This window comes from Balaenoptera acutorostrata, chromosome 8 (assembly GCF_949987535.1).
Source record: "Balaenoptera acutorostrata chromosome 8, mBalAcu1.1, whole genome shotgun sequence".
Lineage (NCBI taxonomy): Eukaryota > Metazoa > Chordata > Mammalia > Artiodactyla > Balaenopteridae > Balaenoptera > Balaenoptera acutorostrata.
Window position 1 is genome coordinate 78719543 of NC_080071.1, and position 13827 is coordinate 78733369.

Below are 13827 nucleotides of genomic sequence, written 5' to 3' on the forward strand. Positions count from 1 at the left end.
CAGTTGAAAAAACTCCCTTAGTCTTTTTTTTTCTTTTAAATTTTTATTGGAGTATAGTTGATTTACAATGTTGTGTTAGTTTCAGGTGTACAGCAAAGTGAATCAGTTATACATATACATATATCTACTCTTTTTTTTTTTTTAGATTCTTTTCCCATATAGGCCAATACAGAGTATTCAGTAGAGTTCCCTGTGCTATACAGCAGGCTCCTATTGGTTATCTATTTTATATATAGTATTGTGTATATGTCAGTCCCAATCTCCCAATCTATCCCTCCCCACCCTTATACCCTGGTAACCATAAGTTTGTTTTCTACATCTGTGACACTACTTCTGTTTTGTAAATAAGTTCATTTGTACCATTTTTTTGGATTTCACATATAAGCAATGTCATATATTTGTCTTTCTGTTTCTTGACTTACTTCATTCAGTATGACAATCTCTAGGTCCATCCATGTTGCTGCAAATGGCATTATTTTGTTCTTTTTTATGGTTGAGTAATATTCCATTGTATATATATACCACATATTCTTTATCCATTGTTCTGTTGATGGACATTTAGGTTACTTCCATGTCCTGGCTATTGTAAATAGTGTTGCAATGAACACTGGGATGCATGTATATTTTTGAATTATGGTTTTCTCTGGATATATGCCCAGGAGTGGGATTGCTGGGTCATATGGTAATTCTATTTTTAGTTTTTTAAGGAACCTCCATACTGTTTTCCATAGTGGCTGTACCAATTAACATTCCCACCAACAGTGTAGGAGGGCTCCCTTTTCTCCACACCCTCTCCAGCATTTATTGTTTGTAGATTTTTTGATGATGGCCATTCTGACTGGTGTGAGTGATAGCTCATTGTAGTTTTGATTTGCATTTCTCTAATAATTAGTGATGTTGAGCATCTTTTCATCTGCTTTTTGGCCATCTGTATGTCTTCATTGGAGAAATGTCTATTTAGATCTTCTGCCCATTTTTTGATTGGGTTGTTTGTTTTTTTGCTATTGAGCTGCATGAGCTGTTTGTATATTTTGGAGATTAATCCCTTGTGGGTTGCTTCATTTGCAAATACTTTCTCGCATTCTGAGGGTTGTCTTTTTGTTTTGTTTATGGTTTCCTTTGTTGTGCAAAAGCTTTTAAGTTTAATTAGGTCCCATTTGTTTATTTTTGTTTTTATTTTCATTACTCTAGGAGGTGGGTCAAAAAAGATCTTGCTGTGATTTATGTCAAAGAATGCTCTGCCTATGTTTTCCTCAGAGAGTTTTATAGTGTCTGGCCTTACATTTAGGTCTTTAATCCATTTTGAAAACTCCCTTGGTTTTGACTCTTCTTTTGTCTCCTGGTTTTATGGAGTGAGCTTCCTGTCATTGCCTTACTGTCAAAAGCAGTTCCTGCCCCCATCTCTTTGAGGCTAACACTGTGGGACAATCACAGAAAGTCTGCCTGTGGCTTCTGCCTGCAGTTCGCCCATTTGCAACCTTGACTTTAAAGCAATAGTTGTCAGCCATTGTGTTAGAGACACCATTATGTCACAACCAGTTTTGAAGTGTATCACAAATAATTTGTTAATCCATAAGCATTAAAGGATCAACGTTTGCAAATTATTTTCTTTTTACTGAATTAGATTGTTTTCAATCACGCTAATGCCTTTATAGTTGTATGTTTGCGTTCTGATAGGCATCTCTGAGCTGCAGATAAAAGTGTGGAGTTAACATGCAGGAAATTAGAAATATTCTATCTATGAAGTATGTGTCACATGCTAACATCATTTTTAAAATGTCTACCACAAGAGAATAAAAAAGGTTGAGAACAGTTGCTTTAAAATTACCCCTGTAAGAACATATAATATTTTCCATTAAATTGGAACTAGAAATTTTAATTACATATAAATTTAGTCCCATTAAATAGAAAAGGATGTCTTGGCAGGAAGTCAAGCCAGAACACTTAGTCTGAACTATAAGGCCCCTGAAAAAACATCCCTTAATTCTTTTCCACTTTATCTCCCATTCTAGACTTTGATTTCAGCCACCAGCTCCTAGATTGTACCTTTCACACTTTTATATCCAAGCCCTGGCACATGATATGCCTCACTCCTGGTATCCATTCCCCACCTCTTCTCTCCTCTTATTTAAATCCTGGCCAGTCTTCAAGGCTAAAGTGATTTTCATATCATACATAACCCCCCCCCCTTTACCACTATGGCCCACAGAGATCTGCCCTTCCTTAGAGATTCTAAGATTGTACTATCAAGCATTTATTATGCAGCCTTATAACAGCAGCGCTCTCTTTATGATAGAACAGTGTGGACTAAATCTGTTACCCAAGCAGTGCAAGGGATGGACTGTTTCAGATGTGGTTGTTGCCTTCGTCATAGCCCCTTGGGTGGTCCCAGAGGTCACTTTCAGCTTGATGCACAGTTCCCATATAGGCTGATGGTTTCTTATCTGCCTGTCCCCAACAGGATTATCAGCCCAGGCACAGGATAGGTCAGAAATACCAATGAGTTAAAATCCTCAGGAGCAATCCCCAATCCATGAAGGATGAGAGTTGGTGGATCAATACCCCAGCTTCCTCCTCCTTGGTGGGAAGATCCTGAGGCATACTCCACATAGGTCCTCAGAAGATCCTTGACATGACTGTGCCCTAGTTACCCAGGACATTTACCTGTTTGGTTACTTCCCTTCCCTTCCTCCCCATGCTTCCTGGGATCATCTCACAAACTACTAATATCTAAATCCTTATCTCAGGGCCTGCTATTTGAAGAACCTAAGCTAAGACATTCCTTGAATAGATTTTTGCTTCTTTGAAAACAAGTCCCCTGTCTAATTGTATGGACTCTTGAATAAGAGAGATACTCAAAAACAATACTCAATAACGACCTGAAATCTGTTGTTCAGAGGTAGAATTCTTACATTATTTGACCAAGCTTGAAAAAGATTTCAACACTTTTGCCCTTGTCTTGTCTTCCCTCCCTACCCTTCATATAAAGAGATCAATCTAATGCCCCGTAAAACAGAGCTAGCTAGAACTAGACATATTTCTGATCCATTTTCCTTCTAGCCTCAGGCTTAAGAAAGAAGGTTTTGATATGGGAAACCCTAGTTTTGATATGGGAAACCCTACGTTGACCATGGTCTCCGAAATAGATCTGGTGTTAGTCATTCACCCTTTAGGGAATATTTAAGTCTATGTATTATAATGCCTCAGGGTCTTATGTTCATTAATTTTTTTTAACAAACTGTGAGATGATGGGTTTTAGACCTTTTTGAAAGAATTCCAAACACTAGAGTGCAGGTTTGTAAAGGAGTTTTTGAGAATTGAGAAATACTAATGAATTACTTAGTATTCAATTTGACTAGCAGTAACAGAAAAGCCAAAATAAACAAGATAATATTTATTTCTTTCTCTCAAAAAAGTTGGCATTGAGTGGCACAGGGCTGGTATGGTACAACAGTGCCAGGAACCCAGGTTTCTTCTCTCTTATTGCTCCTCAGTTCGTGGTTTGATTCCCTAGATTACCCCTAAGATGGTTGCTCCAGCACCAGCCATTACATCCACATTCCAGCTGGCAGGAAGAAAACAAGAGGAGAAAGGAATGTTGCTTCTTTTTAAGGACACTTTCCAGAAGTTGAACAGCCTGCTTTAACTTACACCACATTGATCAGAAGTTAGTCCCATGGCAATCCTTAGCTGTAGGGGCCTTTATTCCAAGCAGTCTTAAGCCAACCTAAAAGTTAGAGGCTGTGTCACCAATATCTCTATAGAAGGGAAGAATGGACATTGGGAGACAACCGAGTTGTCTCTGCTATGACTGATAGATCCCTAGAATGGCAGCGAAGCCTGCCCAAGTCAAAATAGTATGCCAGAAAATAGAATATGTACATGATAAGTAAGAAGTAGGTATGGATTATCATGCAAATACCTATTACAGATCCACCAACAATTTAAGAGTCTCAGAACGAGGATGAAGATAGGGTTTCAAAATGTAGGTGATCTAAACTCAATTTAAGCTCATACTGGAATGTCATATGTGTGCTTCTTTTGATAGTGCCAGTTATAAAGAAGGATACCCAAACTAGAAATTATCAGAACAGAGTCTAGCATGATTTATGGGAGGGTAGTCTGGAAGTAGTGCTCAAAAGAATTGTCAAGAAACTTCCCAAAGGAGAAAAACACTTCTGAGTTCCAAATCATATCCTGGGTTATACTGGGCTAGAAGACAATATTCTGAAGGACTTAAAGACAAGCAGCCGTTCAAATCAGCTCAAAAACCAGGCAGAGGCAGTAGAATTTTACCATCTAGAGATGGACAGATAGCACTTCTGTTGGGATCTGTCTCTTCTGTTACCCTAATTCCAGATGCCATTTTGAAATCAGCATATACTACAAGTGCCTTTTTTATGTTGTGGGTCACCTGCACCTTAGCACACCTTAGAACCAGGGTCACTACCCTGTATAGAGCTACGGAAAGAACTGTCCTTTGAAAAAGGACACACAGACAATGCAAGAAGGCAAGTTTTAATGGAGAAGCTTGAAAGGTCTTTGAAAAATCAGACGGAATCATATTAATGTTCACCACGTATGTCCTGGAGCCCTGGCGTTAAGAGGTGCTATGAGCGTTTCAAATGGACCATGAAAGCCAAGCTAGAGCATGCAAGTTCCCTCTGGCCTGTGATGTAATGTTGGATATGCCCCAGATTCCACGGGCCATCAGTTTTACAAAATGACGAGTTATCTATGTGTTACCTCCTTGGCTATCTTGGGGAATTCGGTAAAAAGAAATGAGATAATGTGCATTGAAAAATCTTTGTTAAATGGTTATCAATTGTTTTAAGAGAAACGTAAAAGTGATAACTTTTTGTCCAAAAAAAAGGAGCATCATTGGTAAATCACTAATGAACAAGTTTTATCCTCTTGATAGAGGATAAAGAGAGATCTTTGCAGTTTTGCTTGGTCAGCCTCTTAAACACCAACCAATTTGAGCTGCATCAGATTTTATGGGTTTTCCCTTCCTTTCAATTAACTTTAAAATCTTATTAGTCCAGTTATTAGCAATATGTTGCAAGGCGCCAAGACTGCAGCTGTGAATGTGTCTTTATTAAAAAGGCACTGCCATGAGTTAAGAAACTGCAGCATTATTATAAACTCTATCAAGGCTAGAGAGATAATTCAGTTTACAAATTGGTCCCAATTCCAACTTGGCAGAAGAATGCAAATTAGTGTTGAATTAATTTGTTCTCCCCTCCCACTCCTCTCTCAAAACATGTAATTCATATCAGTAATTAGCACCAGTAGACTTTACACTGGCACTTGGAAAGGTGTACCACATGTAAAATAAGAACCAAAGGTGTGATGTTATTTTAACTTAAGAATTGATGTATGAAGAAGGAAGAGAAATGTGCTTTTAGATATATCATCCTTCCTAAGGGACATATAAATAACCCTAAATTTTACCTCCCTTGAATGGCTGGAATATAGTCAAAGTTTCTCTGTTTTACAAACCCAGGCAATTCTAAGAGAAGCAAGATAAATTTGTCATGGACTCAGCCCCAGAGAACATTCTAAATATAGAATCATCTTGCCTTTGTCCACAGCTATTCCATTCTAATAGCTTTACCAAGGGCTCAAACAGCAGGTTCCTTTATTGAAAATGGAACTAGTATCTTTAGGGGCAGAATATTTTGCCTTTTCAGGGCAAAAATAAAAGAAAATGCCAAACCAAAGAGCTCTAGTTATCTATATGTAATCCAGGTTCACAGACTATCTGATGCAAAAAATAAAACCACATGGGTCACGGCTCTACCTGCTACCCTTTGACACCACTTATATATTGGACTCCAGTGTTTTTCAAACTTTAGAATGCTTTGAATCACTTGGAATCTTTTGGAAAACACAGATTCCCTGGCCTTAGCCCCCAAAAGATACTGACTCAGTCCATTTCACATAGAACACAGGAATTCTGGCACTGGAATGTTTGGTGATTCTGAGCAGGGAGTCTTTGGATCACACTTTAAGAAACACGATTCTATTTTTTTCTGTGACTTGGCCCCAGTAAAGGGGGAAAATATAGGCATATAAACAAATAATTTCTCTCTTCTTTGGTTCTCCTGGAAGTGGGCAATTTGGCAATTATCAAAAATTCACAACAAAGGAGTCATACAAAGTCAGTATGACCAGTGATTTAATTCAAAATTTTTGTTTCATGTGTATAAATCCACCAGAAAGGCTAAGAAGCATATTTCATGCCCACAAGGCAATTGGAAAAATTCTTTCTGGGTCATTGGAGCAGTATCTCAGGTGTCAGCTATTAGCAAGAAATAGCTATATATAGGAAGTAATATTCTTTTAACCTTAAATATTAAAGAAGAAAAACAAAACACCTTAGTTTTAGATACATTTGTATATTTCAGGATTCCTATAATGCCTCCTATTAGCCGTCTTTACTACAGAGTTTCTCAACCATAATACTATTGACATTTTGGGCAGGATAACTCCTTGTTCTGGGGGGCTATCTTATACATTGTAGGACGTTTAGCAGCATCCACAGATTCTATCTAGTGGGTGCCACTAACACCTCCCCAATTATGAAAACGAAAATGTCTCCACATTGCCAAATGTCCCCCAGTGGGAAAAATCAACCCTGGTTGAGAATCACTATTATCACTTGATAAATACTTATCAAGTACTTATATACACATCATTATAATGAGTTGATCCAATGCCACTACCACAAATATAGCTAACATTTACTAAGCATCAGGCACTATGATTTTTTTAGAAGAAAAAAAGCACCTTATATTTTTAATCTCACTTAATCATCCTTATTAGCTCTCTTTTTACAGATGAAAACATGATTTAGAGAGGTTTAAAAACTTTCCCAAAGTGGTACATGGTAGAGTGGAATTTCACATCCAGTAGCTTTACTCCAGAGCCCAGTGTTTAATCACTGGTCTCAACTGTCTCCAGAGACAATTGATGGAGTTAAAATGACGATGTCTGTGACTTCTCATAGATTTTACTCCAAAACATGCAACACAACACAGGTATTCACAAAGAAAACAAACATCAGGGACAGCGTTAGCTGTTCAGCAAATCAGAAGGGCACAAAATTCTGTAAATAAATGACATACAATAGACCTCATAATTCTAACTTTATTCATTTAGAATGTGCTATAATTCAGGAAGGAACTGGGTAAGCATTGACCTTTCTACTGTGTACAAAAGAAAAATCTGTGCAGTGATAGTAAACATAAGATTCTCAAGGGAGTTCTTAAGTACTGGAGAAAACACACAAACACTTACTTCTATACAATCCAGTTGCCATCTATGCAAAGACAAATCCTGCTTAGATGCTAAATGCAAATAGCTCATCTAGTCATTGAAGTAGGTCCTTTACTGGGCCACACTTTGCCTAGCTACAGTGACATCAGCCACTCAAAAGTAATAAGATTGCATATCTTTAAAAGTAATATTCAGATATACTTTGATACTATCTGAGACCTCTCTCCCGCTGTGCTTAGAGACTGCTTATCACTCACAGACACTGGCGCTAATGGCTCTCAACACAACTGCCATGGAAAACCATCACAAATAGATTAGAATTGGTCCTCAAGATGATGCTATTTATTCTTCCTGCCTTGGTACATCATAATAAAGGAGTTATTGATATGAGACACTGATTAGGACCTCTGTCTGCTCCCCTGTGGCTACCGAAAATGGCAGGACTGCAGTGGAGATGCTGCCCATTATGAATAAAGCTACTGAAATCTGCACAATCTAGTTCAAAACAGGCCCCATTCTCTGCTTGAGATTCCCACATGCCTTGGGATAAGGGATGTTGATGAAGGTTGACAGTTTTATCATGAAAGTTATAGGACAATTACTACAGATGCGGCAATATCAACGGCTCATGATGTGAGTCTTCCTTTCCCTCGCAGAGGCGGTAAGGATACCCCCTTCGCCAGTGTCAGGCAACAAAGTCCGCAGGATCACCATTCTAATATACATTTGTATCTCCAAGAAGGAGACCTTCTTCATTTTGTTACTAGATTGAAAGTTTACTCAACAGCAGGCTTACATCTTCTGCCCTGGTGTTTTGGAAGAGAAAGGTGGTCATAGGTACAAGATGGGCTGGGGTACAACCTGTCATAGTGGAATCCAGGACCACCTTGTCAATTCCCAGTTCATTGGCAATAGCTCCAGTTTCCAAAATTGGACCAAATGGGGTAAACTTGATGAGGACCACCACAACCTGGGTTAAAGAATTGAGTGAAGCAGGGGCTGTGATGGGAGGCCAACTTGGATGTCAAAAGAAGGACATGGCTGAGCTTGACATGCAAACATCAAAACCCAGGGACACTGCTTAGAGCCGAGTCCCTCTGCCGTGGAGTCTTTCAGGACCTGCACTAATCCACAAGGAGCCTGTAGACTCATGACCATGCGTCATATCAGCAGTGATCACCATCCCTGTATCCCCTCTCCCCCCCAGCACCAGAGAAGCAAAAGAAGAGGTTGGAGGAGTGGGGAACAAGCGACCACTCTTCAACTCTGACTCCTTGGCTGGCTGCTGAAACCACAGTCTAGCCTGTGCTGGAAAAACAGCGGAAAGATTGTAATTAATAGAACTAAGTTTTAATACCTAAGAGGCTGTTTTAATAATTGAATATGATTGGGAGGGAGACGCAAGAGGGAAGAGATATGGGAACATATGTATATGTATAACTGATTCACTTTGTTATAAAGCAGAAACTAACACACCATTGTAAAGCGGTTGTACTCCAATAAAGATGCTAAAAAAATAATAATAATAATAATTGAATATGATTAAGAAGTATGGAATCAGGGTTTCCCTGGTGGTGCAGTGGTTAAGAATCCACCTGCCAATGCAGGGGACACGGTTCAAGCCTTGGTCCAGGAAGATCCCACATGCCGCGGAGCAACTGAGCCCGTGCGCCACAACTACTGAGCTGCGCTCTAGAGCCTGAGAGCCACAACTACTGAAGCTCACGTGCCACAACTACTGAAGCCCACGCACCTAGAGCCTGTGCTCCGCAAGAAGAGAAGCCATTGCAATGAGAAGCCAGCGCACCGCAACAAAGAGCAGTGCCCTCTAGCAGCAACTAGAGAAAGCCCGTGTGCAGCAACGAAGACCCAACGCAGCCATAAATAGATAAATAAATAAATAAAATCTATTAAAGAGAAAAAAACCAAGAAGTATGGAATCATACTAATTTGAACTTAGAAGTACCTTCTACCCAGTGGAAAAGGTGGGTTATACAAAGTCTACTGGAGACAGTTATTAGATTGGAAAAGAAGTTTCATGCCTTACCTCATGATTTGAGACTTTTAAACTAATTCTATATATAATACATATAGAATTAGTTATGTATATATTTAGTTTAAATTTATATATGTAAGGTCATCATTATAATGACCACCAACAAGGCTGCTTGTGAAAGAATTTTGCAGTTTTAATACTGGTTAATTCTCTCACTTTGTTTTACAGTGTTCTTGTAAAGAGTGATAAGAAGACAGCGGGAATCAAGTTGTATAATTTAAGCCTTGTCTGCAAATATAACCCTCTTCAGAAGCAAAGTAGATATTTCTCACAACCTCCTAGAAAGGAGACATTTCCCCTTCTTTTATTCATAGTGTGACTAAGAGACACTTCGATATCTGCCCGGAGTCCGGCCTGCTCTCTGAAGCTGGAACCACTTTGTTATTGAACGGCCAGGCCCTAACTGTTCATGCCTCCCACTGCTGGCCCACCGGTGAGCTCTACACTGGGGCCTCATGGTTCTCAACTGTTCCCCTGTTAGGACCAGCCGCTCTGCTTTGGGTCTCTTTCCCTCTGGTTCACCCTCTGTCCTTCTCCCAAGGTCATCCTTATAGCAGAAAGGCCTATTCAAATCACTTTCCTGTTGGAAATTCTCGGGGACTTTCCATTGTCCACAAGGCCTTCTGTAATGTAGGACCAGACTGACCTTCCTACTGTAGCCCTGCCTTGCTTCCTGCCTCACCCAGCACTCACTCCTTGCCCCAATATCCAGGGGATAGCCACACTGGACTCTTGCTTTTCCTTAAACACAGCATTTTCTGTGCCTCTGTGCTTTGGCACATGCTGTCTCACCCCCATTCTCTGCCTAGCAAGACCCACCCTCCTGAACTCTGTCAAACTCTCCCTTCTCTTTCTCCCCAACTCCGAGCCTGTCACAGCCTTCTCTGTAGTCTTCTGTTTTGGGGGACACACTTTGATGGACACGGGAGGTGATGTGGTACGATGGCTGGAAGAGCAGACTCGGACTTGTACCACCTGCTATCCCTTTGGTAACGAACGTGCAATTGCAAGTTAAGGTAAGGACTATGGCAGAAAGGGACACAGTGCCAAGGAACCAAGCCTAGACGGTGCTGTGATCTGATACATGAGTAGGGGATAACCAGAGACCTGGAGGGGATATCCAGGGGATAACCACTCTCCTGGAGTGAGAGTGGGAAACAGGGCTCCAGGGGCAGGGAACCATATGGGCAGCAGTTCCACAGCAGGAGCATGTGTTTCTGCAAACAGAAAGGGACTCACGTGGCTGGCCTGGATGAGCAAGGAGAGTAGTGGGAGATGGGGCTGAAAAGGTAGGAAAGGCCCAAGCTTGAAGAGCCTTAGAGGCCACCTGGAAGACTTTCACCCTTAAGAGCAATCAAGAGGCAATGAAGAGTTTTATACCTGGGGAATGAAATGGTGCTATTGGCATTTTGAAAAAAAGTCTAGCTTTTGTGTGCAGAATAGACCAGACCAAGACCAGAGAGGATGTGGGGAGGCCTATTAGGAGGCTATTTACAGACAAGAAAAAATATAATCGAGGCTCGAACTGGGGAGTGATGGAGCAGATGAGGAGAATTTGGGTGAGTTCAAATTGAAATCTTTCTCAGAACTTCTAAGAACCAAATAGATTAATCACTCACATTAAATACTCAGGTGGTATAAAAGAAAAGTGTCACCCTAAAGTTATGATTACTCTCTGGAGCTTATTATAAAATAAAATCATTTAAAATAGATTTGGTTAAATGTTACTATTGAGAACAAAGCAAAGGGTGAAATTATATTTGTATAATATAGTAGAAATAGCAAAACTCTCTTTTAAACTATCTAGTTAAAAGCATTTGTTACCTTAGAAAGCTCCAAGGAGGCTCTGAAACACAGAGATAAAGATTACAAAATTTTAATAGCAGATAATTGTCTTATAACAGCTTGTTGAGATATACTTCACATGCCATATGATCAATCCATTTAAATGTACATTTCAGTGTTTTCTCAGAGTTGTGTAACCATTACCAGTATCTAATAGAACATTTTCATCATTCTAAGAAGAAATCCCATATCCATCAGTAGCCACTGCCCTTTTCGTCCCACTACCCCAGCCCTAGGCAACCACTAATCTACTTTACTGCCTTTTATGGACATTTCATATAAATGGAATCATACAATATGTGGTCTTTTGTGACAGGCTTCTTTCATTTAGCATAATGTTTTCAAAGTTCACCCATGTTGTAACATACATCAGTATTTCATTTCTTTTTATTATCAAATAATATTCCATTATATGAATAAACTACATTTTGTTTGTCCATTCATCAACTGATGGAAATCTGTGTTGCTCCCACAGTTTGGCTATTATGAATAATGCTGCTATGAATATCCATGTACAAGTTGAGTAGACATGTGTTTTATTTCTCTTGGGTAAATACCTAGGAGTGGAATTGCTGGGTCATACATAATTCTATATTTAATCGTTTGAGGAACTGCCCAGCTGTTTCCCAAAACAGTTACCCCATTTGACATTTTCACCAGCAGTGTATGAGGGTTCCCATCTCTCCACAATCTCACCAACCCCTGTTATTATGTCTCTCTGATTCTAGCCATCTGAGTGGGTGTGAAGTGATATCTCATTGTGGTTTTCATTTGCTTTTCCCTGGTGGCTAATAATGTTGAGTATTTTTTCATGAATTAACAAGCCATTTGTACATCTTCTTTGGAGAAGTATCTATTTCTCCATTTGGAGAAATGTCTATTTCCATTGCCCATTTTTTAATTTGTCTATTGTTAAGCTATAAGACATCTTTATATACTCTGGATACAAGTCCTTTATCAAATATATGACTTACAAAAATTTTCTCCTCTTTTGTGGGTTGTCTTTTAACTTTCTTGGCGGTACACTTTGAAGTACAAAAGTGGGGTTTTTTGTTGTTGTTGTTGTTTTTCATGCACTCAATCTATCCTTTCTTTTGTTGCTGTGCTTTATTGTATTTTAGAAAAAAATAATTTCTATGAAACTATGAGTTTATAAAATTATACAACTGAGTTGTGTCTAAGATTCTTTTATATTTTCTCTTACCAACAAGAAGAGAATTTAAGTACCATTTTCCTCAAGAGTTTGTATCATTTTCTCTAATATTTGTATTGCTTTTTTAAAGTGAAAAGACTACAATTGCCACCTAACTCTATCTTTAGCAAAGGCAATTAAGCAGCATTATTCAGGCTTATCAGTTCCACGCCATTTTATTAACTAAAGCAATTAGAAGAACTTATTTTTAAAAATCACATAGTTCAAAAAAAAAATCACATAGTTATTGACTACAGCAAACCCTTTTACTGAGAAAGGTGATGACTTGTAACACTGCTATGAGGTAAAATGAAAATAAAGGGTGAAAAGAAAGCCTGAAAGATAGAGGTTAAATAAAGGAAGGAACATAAATTACAATTAAAGTGAAACATCGAGGAACCTTAATGCATTTTTTAAGAGCCTTTAAGTCAAATTAATGAAAATGAAAGAGGCTCAATATTTGCACTGGTAGAATTTTGATTTAAAAAGTTAAATACTTTCTTTTAACTAAACCTCCCATCTATTCATTTTCACCTAAAAGCTTTTAAGAGGAAAAGTACAATGCTTTCAAGATTTTTTTTTATAAAAAACTTAATAAATAGCAAGGGATGCAGGCATGAATCTAGAAGAGCATGCAACAAATCTTTCTTTAGATCATCTCAAAATCTATGTGTTTCCTGAAGACTGGGTTCCTAAATTGCTTATCTTTGAGTCTCCAGTGTCCAGCATGTGTCTGCACTTAGAAGATGCTCAAAACCCCAAAACTGTTGAAATAAATTAGATATTGAATTTACCTATGTATAAAGTCTTCTGAAAAAACTCATATGTAGCATCGGCCTCCAAAAGTTCACTTATGGATATTTCTTCTCAGTTTTATATTCAATAGAATAGTTTACTCTTTACATGTGCTTTTTCTCCTCAAATTTTCATTGAATGTCATGGAGAGAACACTTTTTCACATCAGTTTCATTTTACTGAGAAATGAGCTAAGGTGATCCACCAGCATTACTAATCTATTTGGTATGATTTGGGTAATGTTAATGGAATTATGCTCTGGGACCAGCCTATCACCCTTCAGCTCAAAACCTGTCATCTCACCTCTGTCTGCTCTGAGTGACTGTGCTTCCCTCACCATTTGTCTTCCAGCAGGAGACAGGGATTATAATCACACGGGGAGACCGGCACAGCAGCCAAGTTCACCATCCCCCCATCCCAGATAACCTCTTCACTTTCTTCCCTCCTTTCCCTCCTCTGTACCTGCTTAAATACAGAGCTGTTAATCCCTCATCCTTGCACACATTCCTGCCTAAAGATCAAGGCCATGAATTTTAGCTGGCCTTGCTCTGCCCCTCTTCCAGCTGTGCCCTTCTACCTGGGATGGGGTGCCGACCAAGTGAAGGGATTGTACCCATCCATAGCCTGGAACCACCACCACCCCCAGATCATGCTCCCT